At 42.4% G+C, this 13,199-nt stretch overlaps 1 long non-coding RNA gene across 5 annotated transcripts; it reads right to left on the reverse strand.

Moving 5' to 3' along the window:
• Window positions 1–1,652: 1,652 nt before the first annotated feature.
• Window positions 1,653–13,193, reverse strand: LOC113948992. 5 transcript variants are annotated; one of them, XR_003528297.1, is made up of 6 exons: window positions 11,629–13,193; window positions 11,046–11,168; window positions 9,049–9,204; window positions 5,343–5,521; window positions 4,333–4,366; window positions 1,653–3,246 (listed from the first exon to the last, which is right to left on the reverse strand). It is a non-coding gene; the product is annotated as an uncharacterized LOC113948992 (long non-coding RNA). The 5 variants fall into 5 exon arrangements; XR_003528298.1 differs by lacking the exon at window positions 1,653–3,246 and having other exon boundaries at window positions 3,398–4,366; window positions 9,049–10,390; window positions 11,629–12,964; XR_003528295.1 differs by lacking the exons at window positions 1,653–3,246; window positions 4,333–4,366 and adding an exon at window positions 4,413–4,875 and having other exon boundaries at window positions 5,335–5,521; window positions 11,629–13,189.
• Window positions 13,194–13,199: the final 6 nt, after the last annotated feature.

Here is a 13,199-nt window from a genome sequence, read left to right on the forward strand (position 1 = left end):
AGGAAGACAGAAAATGTACAGAGAGCTCCTTCTGCCCTCGATTTTTACAGCCATTTGGAAACCACAGCATGAGCTCCTGTTGTGGTGCAGTGTCTGTGCAGCAAACAGAGAGAGAGAGACCACAGGAATAACCCTCCTGTTGTGTGACCCTTTGGGGCAAATCCATACATTTCCCTTTCTACAGTGGCAATAAGTCTCATTGTCCATTAGGCTGCCCAGGTTGTGTAGATAAAAAGTCCCCTTCACACAGCAGTCGTGTTATGCTCTTATTCCATGGTCTCAAGATTTCTGTTTTCTCCCCTCAGTGTGAATACACAATAAAGCTACTAAAATACGTGGATGAGAGTTATATTCTTGTTTGTCTGGGTATCCAGTTCCCTAAGAGTGAACAGCTTACAGCTTTTTCTATGCACTCAGCAAGTATCAGAATTCTTGTAAAGGTCTCTAAATGCATATTTTAATAGACCACAGTTCAGCCAAGTAACCCAATCCTCATGTGAACTTCATGCCCTGCTGTAGGAATTTTCACTTTAATGTAACTTAAGATATGCATCTGACTGCAAAATAAAGTATTTTCTTATTCTTTCAGCTATACCTAAGCCTTCTGATTCCCCCTCCTCTTTGGCTTTTTCAGACTGTTAATTGCCCCCTTTACATTTCCATCAACAGACCACCCCCCCATCCAGTGAATCTCCAGATTGCTTTTGCCATGTGTTAGGATTAATAATTAATGAAGCCAGCTGATTGTTCCAATGACCCATTATTATGTCAGGGCAGAGATGAACTAGAGAGAAGACAGGATTCATTTCTGAACCTCCAATTTCAGCATCAAAGCTCAAAACCAAAACACCATCAGCAACAGAAATGTATTTTTCTCAAGGGATCTGTTTTGTTCTGTTGGGTGGCCAGAACAGCCCCCCAACCTGGAAAGCAGATATTACCATACTCAGGGCTTTTTAAACATAAACTATTGTGTTCTTCTCCAGTATGTGGCATTTCTGTGGCATTTCTCAGGGCTTTTCTGACATTTAAGTCTCATCCGGGCATTTAATGATAATCGAGCAGAGAAAAAGAATGGGAAAGGGAAACACACATTAGCATGAAAGATTAAGGGAAATGAATATGTATAAGACACAAAAAAAGACTAAAATGGTGGTATACAATGGGATGCCACAGAGCAGAGTGGGAGGGCTTCTGTTCATTAAGTGTTGATATAGTGGATTTAAATAAAATTGAATAAAATCCAATTTAAACACTAGAATAAAAAGACTTGAATGATCAGCCCTGGAACAGAATGGATTTCTGTCCCTCAGAGGTCAGATCAATGCCTGGCCAACAGCAGCTGCAGATGGTCTGACAGCAGAAGCCTGAAAAAACAAAAACTTACAGGGCTAGATCAAGTCTGCTGGTTCTTTTTAACCCCTCTCTTTGCTGTTCCTCTAACATAAGATTTATCTCTAGCACAAAAAAAGTACCTAGCACAGGTGTCTTAACAGAGTTGGTGTCTTATTAATTTTCATCATGTCTCACATTACGTTAGCCTCGATGTGCATAATCCTAAGACAGTACTATTCAATTTTACAAGAATAATTGATACTTCAGCAAGCAGACAGTAAATTCTCCTGCTGAGAAAAAGCAAACAAACAAATAAATGACAGCTCGTAAATTTATTCGAAGTCATGGGCAAAGCTCTACTGGAGATAGCACTACACAGCTTATTATCAGCCTGCTGTTAATGTAGGGCTCCCTGCTTTGAGATTATTTAAGGATGACTAACTCATGTTACATTTATTTCCTCTAGACTTGCTCTGGGCTACATGAAAAGCAGGAATCAATTAACTATTTGGAGGAACTTTCAGGCAGTACTACAAACAACATTTAGGATTTCAACACAATACTCTTGTATTGTCCTCTCATGAAATGAGGACAAACCCAAACAAGTAAGAATTGTATTTATTTTTTTTCATTGTCCTGGATTATAAATCCACTGAAGTGTTTTAAGTGTGAGAACATTTTAGAGAAGGAAACATTGATATCTGAGAAGTTCACAGTACACGATGCAATTGCATGGGTTTCACTGTTTTCAGTTGTGTCTTCCTGCTTCACCACTCTTATAATTAACCTTTACAGAATGCAAGAGATTTTTTTAAGACTCATCCTACTGCCACAGGATCAGTACTTTTTCCAGCAAATGACTCACTTTTTAATCCCCTCCATGCCATGGCAGGGCAGAGAAGACAAGGGTGCTCATATTGTCTCTAGTTGGCTGCACAGCTGAAATTGTGCTGCTGTGACATCATTGTCCCCAAGGGACTGGCTCTTAGGGCAGGATGGTTTAGTCATGACAGAAGGGAAAACCTGTGGTTATTTAAGGCAATCACTGAATCACTTTTGTGTTGTGCCTGATATTGATTCACTCTGAACTGCGCTTGGCTTTCAGTGATAATCTCATCCTGCCATGAGATGTGTCAGGGGCTGCACAGGTGGGGACTGTGCTTTGTTTGGGAGTCACAGGCCAGCCTCTAATGTAAATTACTGACAGATTACAACAGTGTGGATAAAACATGCCTAAATGAGGTAATCTTGCCTTCTGTCTTAATGCAGAATACCTGACCTACACCTGAATCTTCTGCTCCAAAAGATGGGCTGGGAGCTCCAGCATTCAGATTAAACACTGGGAGCAATCCTGTACTAGTTTAAGGAACAGCTTTATCATGCTGCTCCCAGCTCAAATGCAAATGAGGTTATAATGCCATGATGCAATCATACCTTAGACACTGTGGTTCCATAATATCTTTCACTCACAGAAAGTAAGAAAAACTCTATGACAAGCCAAGGAGAGATATTTCATCTGCAACCTCAGTGGATGGCACATTTGAAGGTACTTATTACCCAGAAGGATGTAGGTAAGTTGTGTTTCTTCTCTGCAGGAAAAAGGAACAAAGACCCTCTCCAGGGATTTTCTGAGGAGTTTGCAAAAACCACCTTTCTATCATTTTAGAACAGCAATTGCTAAACCACTTCAGCCATGGAGTACCAGCAGCTGTCTGTCTTCATTTTTCCTGGAAATGTTAGAAGTGAAAAAACCCACTAGAAAGATCCTTGCAAAGCAGTAATGGATTATTTATGGTGCCTTTAGTACCCAGAGTCTCAAATGCACTGTTCCACACTGAAAGAATATGGTTTATCTGTGAATGATCTATGAAAGAGACAGTCCTGGCAGTCCAGTACTGTAGATGGGATGTACTGAGGGAAAAAATAGAGACAGTGAGAGTGTATTTCAAATAATAAAGTGCATTCAGTACTAATTAATCTACAGAGTTACAGTATGAAAAGACTGGCAAGATCCTCTGATTATTTTGTCATGTGCCAACACAGTGCTATTCAGAGCTACCAGATCAGTTTGTTAAATACCTGACAGGGGGGTACATAACTAAAATTTCCTGGGATTATATGTGCATTTGACTTTCAGTGTACAAAAAATCTGACTCAAGCCTGTGCTAGGTTTGTGGTGCCATTCTTCTCATGTATTTCTCACCTGTGTTTAAAAAAGCTGGCTGAAGTTTCTGGTTTCAGGTCTGCTCATTTTCCTCCAAGGCAACCATTTTGCTTGCCCATTGCACTGCTACTGGAAGGGGACAGAAACTCTTCCCACCCAAGATGAAGTAAGGGGAAGAAATAGCCTCCAAAATCAAGCCTGTTGTCATGGAAACCAGAACCAGGATTTTCGAGGCCAAAATGGATGCATTTATAAATCAGAGATGAGGGAAATCCTACCCATTTATAAGAATACATTAAATGGAAAATGTCTTTATTATAGGAAGTCAGATATATAGTAGCTCAACAAATGCTGCAGTGTAAAGCAGTATGTGAGTGATTTTTTTTCTATAATACAGTATGATCTCATCAGAACCAATGGTTGGTGTGTTGGAGAGAAAAGCAGCAGTAGCCATAGAAACAGCCAGCTCTTCCCAAGTGGAATAAGGTATCGTGTAACACCCAGTTTTGGTGGTGGCCTCGTGCTCCTGCCAGATTTGTGGCTGCTTTTGAGTGCAAAGTGCTTTTTGATGCACCTCAAGCCACAGGAATCAGTTTTATTCTGTGCAACTCCTGCTTGGCAGGTACATCAGCTCTGAAAGGTGGTGCCTTAGGCAAGGGGGGTCCTTCTGCAGGATGGGAATAAAAGGTGGTTTCAGGGGAACTTGTAACAACGGTGCTGTTACTTTTCCTCCCTGTGTTGTTAGAAAGCATGTTGCTACAGCAGTTGAGAAAAATCAGGGGCATTACACCCTTCACTCTTGCAGGATTTGTATGGAGAGATGTACAACTAACCTGCCTGAGGCCACAGAGCAAGATAAGAACAGACCTTGGGGAAAAAGAAAAAGAGAGGGTTTTATCATTTTTTACTCCCAACCAATCACACAGAGCATTTCATCACTTCACCTTCTTCTCCCCACCACCCTGAATCTCCCCTTCCCCACATCAGCTGCCAGCAGAGCCCAGTATAAAGGCAGAGCCTGGTTTGGACTCTGATCTGTCACGTATCTCCTGTTTAGTGTTGGAAATCACTGCTTTAAACTGCAACTTGAGCCTTCTCTGGGGACACACTCTCTGAGTCACCTCCAGCAGCAGATGACTTACAGACAGCCCTTCAAAGCTGTCACAGCTCTCTGCTATGATCTTGATCTAACTGGTACCTTACTCAGGATAAAAGCATGTTATCCCCTTGCTTGTTTGTAATGCATAATTGGGCCCAAGCTGTAAAGAGCCAGCCTGACCTTTAACAGCTCATTGTGCTGTGGAGAATAGTTGGATTTGCAGTTTAAGACTATTTGTTCTTAATGATGGTTTCACTCTTATGAGATAAAGTACAACCTGAAAAGAGAAAATAAAGAGAAAGCTGCTGTGTTTTGTTCTGGAGAGCAGCTGTGGGAGACACATCTGCCACACTTGTTTTGTGAAGGTACTGGACTTATCCCACACATGGGATAAACACTGAGATGGAAGCAATTTACTGCCCTAACTTCCTTCCACAGCTTATGGCTCTAGTAGGCAGCACACCTGGATCACACGGGAAGCTGTTGGATCACACAGAAAGCTGCTGGATCACATGGGATGCTGTTGGATCACATAGGATACTGCTCCAGAACCTGGCTTTTATAGCCTGAAGTTTTGATTAAAAGAACCCTGCAACTGATTGGAGTAATTTGGTAATGCTGAGCAGTACAGGGTCATGACTGCACACTATATATGGTATATATGCATATATATACACCCCTGGGAAAGGCATGAGGCAGGAACAGCTTCTTCACTCACACATATCCTGTGTCTCACCTTCTCACCTTTTCCCAGATACTTCTGGAGCAGAGATCCCAGCGCTGAGCAGGTAGCAATAACTGGATGCTCCCACAATCTGCACTGGTTTGGGAAGTATTGCTTTGGGCAATAACCACCCTGTTGTGGGTACTTGTTTACTCCAGGTAAGCCAAAGACTTTGGACTCTGATAGACACACTCCACACCTGGACAGGATTATGGGGAGCAGTCAAAAAGATGAGCTATGGTGGAAAATAAACTGTACAGCATAAAAAGAGAGTGAATAGATACAACCCAGCCCAGGTGGTGGGAAAAGGACCTGCACATAAAAATTAAACCAGTGCAATGTCACTTTGCACAAACAGCTGAAATGGAAAGAAATTTATTAGTTTGTTTAATGGCTCTTAAAATCAGGCAGGCCATGATCATGTTTCCATCACTTAATTTCAAAACCTAAGAGTTTTCCAAACAACAGAGGACAAAACACTGGTTTCTTGTTACACGGTGGGTGTAAATATTTTACACTGCCAAGAAACACAGCTGCCCTGCTGAAAAAGTCTTCCTTCACTAGTAACTGCAAATCTGAGATTGTTCTAAAGGGTTCTCTCCCACTGTTTGGAGGAAGAGAAAGAGTCTACATGAGTAAAGGAGTTGAGCAAGGGTGAAAATGAGCTCAGGAATGTTACCAAGATTTTCCCATCTCCCACTCAAACCCTGTTTTTGTTTGCCAGACATGGTGCTCTAAAATGGTTTGATTTTTTGGACTCTATTTCCACCCTATTGTCTTTGCTGCAATTAACAGTTCCAGGGTTTTGGGTTGATAGACCAAGCAGTCTGAGCACAAGGACACAGCTGTGATAGCACACTGTGAGCTGATCTGTGTTCATGTCCAGCTCAAAAAAACTGGGCCACAGTGCTACTGTGTGTACTGTTGCCCACATTACAATTGAAATAGCTGAAATGCAGGCTGTTCTCTGAGGAAATGAGACCTTCTGTTTCCATCCACAGCAAAAGGATCCTCTGCTTTCCATCCTGCAGTACTATATATGGAAACAGTTCCAGTTATGCATCATCAGACTCTATGGAAAACTTCCTTATTAGAACAAATACTCTGAGCAAATTCTAAAAATCCTCCATGGAAAGCAGCCTTTAAAAAAAAAAACAAAAACACAACCAGAAAAACAAAGCCAACAAAAACTCAATCCTAGAAAATAAAACTGAACCAACCAACCAACCAAACAAAAAAAACCCCAAACCCAAGGACTGTTGATGTTCAGTGAGAGACAGAATTCTAACATTTGACTCCTTTATTCAGTTACAGACTTGCTCTACTCCTCTGCAGTTTTCACTAAACACAGATTGCAAGCCTTTACAAACAATACAGAGGGTTAGGTAATGCAGTGAGTAATCTGGCCTGTTTAATTCAAACTAGGCCTGGGCTAAGCAGAAAATAAACAGAAGTGGTTGTGTAGAGTTTCTGAGGATCACAGGTTGCATATTTTATGGAGAAGGCTCCCTTGACAAGGATTATTTACCTTGTTAAATTAGTTTTAGTTTATATGAAGATTATAGCAGATGGTTCCTTAAAGAGAAAGATCTCCTAACACCAACCTGGGCCATAGGTCTTGTTATGAAATGATTTTTAAGAACTGTATATCAAACTATATCAAACCTGTGTTAAAATGGCCAACATAAACATCCCCAAATGTCATCCAGTTATCATGGGATGCACCAGGAACTCTCTCTCTGTTTTGACAGGTACAGAGCAGCACATGAAGGCCTTATAGCTCCCCCCATAGAACCTGCAGGGGTGGGGAGGACTTCAGCTGTGCAGCCCAGATTCTCTGTGCCAAGTCAATCCCCCTCAGTCAGAAGTAGGTGGATATTCTTCCAGTTTGATGCACCACCACATTTCTCAGTGGCATGAACAATGACAATTGCATGCACAGCAGGAGCAGCAATACAAACAGCTGTACTGCTTGTGCTGTATGTTGTGAACATCTGACCCAAAGGAGATCCTCTCATATTTCAGATGCCCAGCACTTCCTACATCCAGTAAGCTGACTTGGAAAAGACATTGGAATCAGCTTTTTCGCTATGTAAATATCTTGTAAGAACAAAGTCAGTCCCAGTTCCTCATTTTTGATTGTTAAACTATATATGTACCTAGGCTAGCTGGTAATTTGCAGTGTTTTTTATGAAGGAAATCTGCATAAGAAAAGCAAAATGTCTTCCTCCTAATTCTCCCAAAGTCAAAGAAAAAAGGTATCTCTTCTCCTCACTCCAGACAGCTTGTTTTTAACTTCTTGTTTTGTGGAGTCCAGAAGTCAGCATGGTCAACATCTCATTAATGCTCCAAGCCTAAACCCTCTAATATTTTTACACATTAATTATCCCACCTTCTGGCTATTTGATCCAGCTGTGTAATAATTCCACCTCCTCTTCCCATGTAACAGCCCTAATCACAGAATCATAGAGGATGGAAAGGATCCCTGGATCCAACCCTCACTCAAAATGCCACAGTATTTCAAGGAAGACAAAGCCAGGGCAGTCTAGGAGAGCTTTGTTTTCATATTCCCCCCTCACTATGGGTGGTGCACTTCTTCCAGTCACCAGGATCTAGTCCACAGCCCAGAGCAATGTTTATGATCTATGTGCACACAAGACATGCTACAATTTAGTTTAGTAAAGTCAGGCATTGCAGTTTTGCTGTAGATGTAGCAGCTGCATCTTGGCAACAACACATTTCCTCTCAGCTAATAGGCTATGACAGGAGGCTTTTATCCAATCTGTAAATACATTTTCTAAGATGCTACATATTATAATCTCTACCCATAATCAAAGACTCATAGAAAGGTTTGGAGGGGACCATAAAGGTAATTTAATTCCAACCCCCAATAATCAGATGCATCTCTTCACTGCACTGTTTCTTTCTCCTTGTATAGATGGGAATTGGTTACTAGCAGGCAGAGGGTTTTCTAAAAGGAAGTACAAAGCCTTGCAAAACCCAGAACTTCCTTTGTGACTGCCTAAGAACGCAGTTCTGTGAGAGTCAGACCATTTCTTTTCCCCAAATATGGCAATGCCACAGAACCCCAAAGGCAAATCAGGTAAGTAGCTGCAAAGGTAGAGCTGTCCCAGCAGCCAATTACAGGCAGAGCTGAACAACACGGATATAAAAGGACATGAGGGGGAAGGTTTGGACTATACCTTTTAAAGTCAAAAGAATTCCATGCTGAGGTCACATTAGAAGATGATCAGTGGGCTGGGCTTGCAACTAGTTTCATCAAATGTCAATATTTTTGCAGGATTTCACATACTGTGACTGCAGATGGCTTGTAAAAATACATCATCTACATCAAAACAGGAAACACGGAGCCTAAATGGCCTTAAAAAGAGGTGCAATGACTTCTGTGTTCACTGGACCCTAAAACACACACAAAGGTCTTTTATAATTTAACTCCCCTGTTTTCAAGAGGTCATTTGACCTCTTTTGCAAGGGCCAGAGTTCTGCAATATAATGTAACTGAAATGCTGAGTAATAACTGGAAGTTAAAAGTACCAAATGTGTTTCCTCCATGTGATTTACACTAGTCCTTATCTAAACTACAGCCTGCAAGAGAGTGTTGGAACCTAATGGCTTATTTTGAAGTATAGTCCCAACCTCCCCTTCCCAAAAGGTGAATATGTTCCCAAAATACCAAGCTGAAAAATGCCACTGATGTGGTCTAACCATTTTTTGGAGTTCTCTGGTGTCTGTGGCTGAGAGGACTGGTGTTCTGCTCAATGTGTGTGTGAATGTAGCTAATTATAAACTCTTGGGAACAGAAATCCTCTGTCTCTCTGTCTGCACAGTCTTTGGCACAGCAGGGTCCCTTTCTCAGCAGGCCTTCAATAAGAACACAGTGCAAAGGTGAATCAGAATGATTCTCTGCATCACTGACAGAGAGGGTGACAACACACATCTGCAAAACTGAGGAGCAGCAAAATTTCTCTCTTTTAACTCAAGATAGGAGAAAAATTAATTTTAAAGGAACTAAAAGATAATCTGAATAAAACAGAAGTGCTTGATATAAAGACACAGCTGCTCAGCTCATAATTTACATTCCATTGTTACCTTGCAATAATTTCCTTTAACTGAAGGAGATTTACTTGAAATGAGAGACTTTACTGATATGAGAATTATTTGAAACTAAGGCCATTTAGATTTTCTGTAGTCTTGGCAAAGTAATAAAACCAAACATCTTCCTTTTATGCAAGTCAAAGGTATACAGTCTTTTAAATAAAACAGTTTGGGGTTTTGTGGGTTTGGTTTTTTTCCCTCTGCAAACAAACACAAGTCTATCAGCAATTCACAAAATTAGCCACAATTGTTTTTAGAACCCTCTTGCGTTTTCTTCCTCTTTTTTATACACCAATATATTCCTGAATGTCCTTAAAAGGCATCTTAGTGTATTCTCTCTTTCTTACTGGCAGAAACAAAGCTGGGGACACTTGACTCGCTCTGCTGAGTATCTGAGAATATACATGAGGAAGTGACCACTCATTTCAGGAGTGCTGTGAACTGTTGCCCTTGTGCACCAGGTTTTAACTTGATTTCATACACTCTTGGTGCAAAAAGGCGATGAGAGGGTGTCAATTTGTGACCTGGAAATTCCCTCGCAGCAGGAGCATGATCTGGCTGATTTAGTGTGAGTACCTTGTGGCCTTAAGAGTTAGTTACCCTGCAGTTTACAGCCTACTGTCACAGGCAGTGACAAAACACCAGCCAGTAGCAGCAGGAAGCTCGGTTTAGATTGACAGACAAGGCAAATAAACCCACAGTTCACAGGGACTTGAACAAAAGAGGCTAAAGCAGAACCTATCTTTGCAAAACTGGCTGCTTGGAGCTAAGGCAGGCCAGGTACACTCTAGCAGCTTGTGACTGCTTCTGTGCTCAGTAGTTGGAGAAAAAGGTCATTAAATCATCATATGTTTGTGAAGGTGATACTGGTCAGTCAGTCTCAGGGCAAGGTAAGTTAGACCAGAATCTCTAATCTTGTATTTCCAGACTGAAAGAGATCCTCCAGACACAGCTACAATATGAAACACAACCCTTCTAAATTAAAAATCACACAATTCTATGTGAAACACTATGTTCACAGAAATACTATCCTTTAAAAATAAATTAAAGAAAAAAAAATGTTAACCTGAATGGGAAAACTTTGTTTTTCTTGTAATGTATGTTTCATTTTTCTTCTTTGGTATCAAGTGGAAATTCATTAAAACTGATAGAGATCATTCAACAGACTTTTCCCAGGACCTGGTTTTGTGGCCCAGGGAGGGACTTTCACCGAGAACCGAGTTTGGTCCTCATGGTCATATATTATGTTTGCAGAGTGAACGGGAAAGGGATGAAACAAATATCTTATTTAAGCTCTTAGTTCTATACAAATGCTGTCTGTAAAGGTGAGAATCTAAACACACTTTCAGCAGTGTCGAAGCCCTCAGTGCAGGCTCCACAGAGAACTTTCTAAACATGCGATGCCATCGTGTGGGCAATTAAGCCTCCAGCAGTTTCCAGATGAACTTCGCCGAATTTCATAGAATCCTAGAATGGTTTGGGTAGGAAGGGACCTTAACATCATTTCGTCCCTGCTATGGGCAGGGACACCTTCCACTAGCCCAGACTGTGCTCACATTACATGAACATCCCATTAATTCCCTCACTTTTACTTGCCATGTCCTCACCCTGCTGATACAAGCCGGGTAACTCCTGTGCCTCTAGTGGTGACTGTAACAAATCGAAATCTGTCTCCACTCGTTCAAACATAGTCACCTTGGAATTCTGGTCAGTGTGTTTCTAACTCTCATCTGGCAGCAAGAAGAATATTCTACATGTTTTTTATGAAGTTTTGCAACCATGAAGATTAAAAAACAAAATCAAACCCAAATAAAACGGGTATTTTTAGAACTTATCTTTATAAATATTTTTACTCATTCTTGCAAAAGAATAAAACAAGGGAGCTCTGCCATGGCTAGTACAGATAGAATTACAGAATGATTTTGGTTGGGAGGGACCTTAAAGATCATCTTGTTCAAACCCCCTGCCATGGGCAGGGCCATCCTCCACTAGACCAGGTTGCTCCAAGCCCCGTCCCACCTGGCCTTGAAAACTTCCAGGGATGGGGCATTAATAACTTCTATGGACAACACTTTTTTTTTTTTTTAAATTATTTTTCCTTCTTTTGCACATATAAAGGAACATAGAAGATTTCTATTGAAAGCACACTGATCAGACTATAATTAAAAGTTATATTCCAAAGCTGATAACCTGTTCCATTTGGTTGCAGGAACTCACACAGCACCAGTTTTGTGGGAATCTGCAGGTCTTCCCCGGGGCTGGAAGGAGGAGGAGTCTTCACAGTGAGCTTGGGCTGCGAGGAAACCAACTGGAGTCAGACAAAGCACAGTCGATTGAGGTGTCACTGCTATGAAGGCAAAGGCCTTGGTATGTTACAGGAGCCAAATCCTGTGGCTAAAAGTACAAGGAGAATGCTGCTGAGTAATGTGAGATAGAAAATTGTTAACCTGAAAAAAAAGTGAATTCTGGGACTAGTTTTGTGACCACTGAAGTTTTAATTTTTCTCACAGGTATTCACATCTGACTGAAGTGCAGGGCTGATCTCTAAGCACAATGCCTGTGACCTTGCATTAGTCCTTCAGCCCTTGTACAGGCTTTTTACCCCTCAGCCTCAAACCGGGCTGATTTTGCCAGTCAGGAGATAGAAGTTTAACCTATTCATTGAGAAATTGTTGTGTTTTCCCTCCACTCCCCATTGCCATTGAAATCCACCAGCCCCTGACTGTTTACCCTGAAAATGAAAGAGCGTGTGTGTTTGTTTGTGTGTGTGTGTTTGTGTGTGTGTGTTTGTGTGTGTGTGTTTGTGTTTGTGTGTGTTTGTTTGTGTGTGTTTGTTTGTGTGTATATTACACAGCCTTGTCCTTCCCAAAAGCCAAGAGCTGTTTCCAGCACAGATCAGGGCTGGCAGCACCTTCTGCCACAGATCTTCCGGGCATAATTTTTGGGATGGTTTTTAAAATGCCTCAACACAGGTCATCCCGGCATCTCAGCTCTGACAGGGGCTGCTGGAGGTGGTCGCTCTGCCCCGGTTACAGCTCTGAATTTTTACTTCTATTTTTTGAAAAATGTTTTAGGGCCAGGGCAGCTCAGGGAGAAGGGTCTCCTCAGGGAGAAGGGTCTCCTAAGGGAGCAGAGTTCCCTCAAAAAGGAGGGTCTCTGCAGGGTAAGGGGTCCCCTCAAGGACAAGAAACGCCTCAGGGAGGAGGGTCCCCTCAGAGAGAAGGGTCACTCCAAAAAGGAGGATCCCCTCAGGGTAAAGGGTCCCCTCAGGAGGAGGATTCCCTCAGGGAGAAGGGTCTTTCAGGGAGGAGGGTTCCCTCAAAAAGGAGGGTCCTCTCGAGGAGAAGGGTCCTCTCAGCGAAAAGGGTCTCTTTAGGAGAAAAGGTCCCCCCAGGGACAAGAAGAAACACCTCAGGAAGGAGGGTTCCTTCAGGGAGAAGGGTCTCCTCAGAGAGGATTGGTCCCCTCATGGAGAAGGGTCTCCTCGGGGAGAAAGGCTGTCTCAGGAAAGAGGGTTCTGTCAGGGAGACTTCCCTCAAAGAAGGGAGTTCCCTCAGGGAGGAGGGTCCCCTGAAGGCGAAGGATGTCCTCAGGGAGAAGGGGCCGCCGCGGTCTCGCCGGTCTCCGGAGCTGTCAGGCCGCCTCCTCACCGCCCTGCACAGCGGGCTGCGGCACCGCCCGCCTCTCCCCTCGGGATCGGGGTGCCGAAAACCCCGCTGTCCCGGTCCCTCCCTCCCCTGCCTTCCTCCATCCTTCCCTCC

Source organism: Corapipo altera, unplaced genomic scaffold (assembly GCF_003945725.1).
Source record: "Corapipo altera isolate COAL_440 unplaced genomic scaffold, ASM394572v1 62, whole genome shotgun sequence".
NCBI classification, from domain to species: domain Eukaryota; kingdom Metazoa; phylum Chordata; class Aves; order Passeriformes; family Pipridae; genus Corapipo; species Corapipo altera.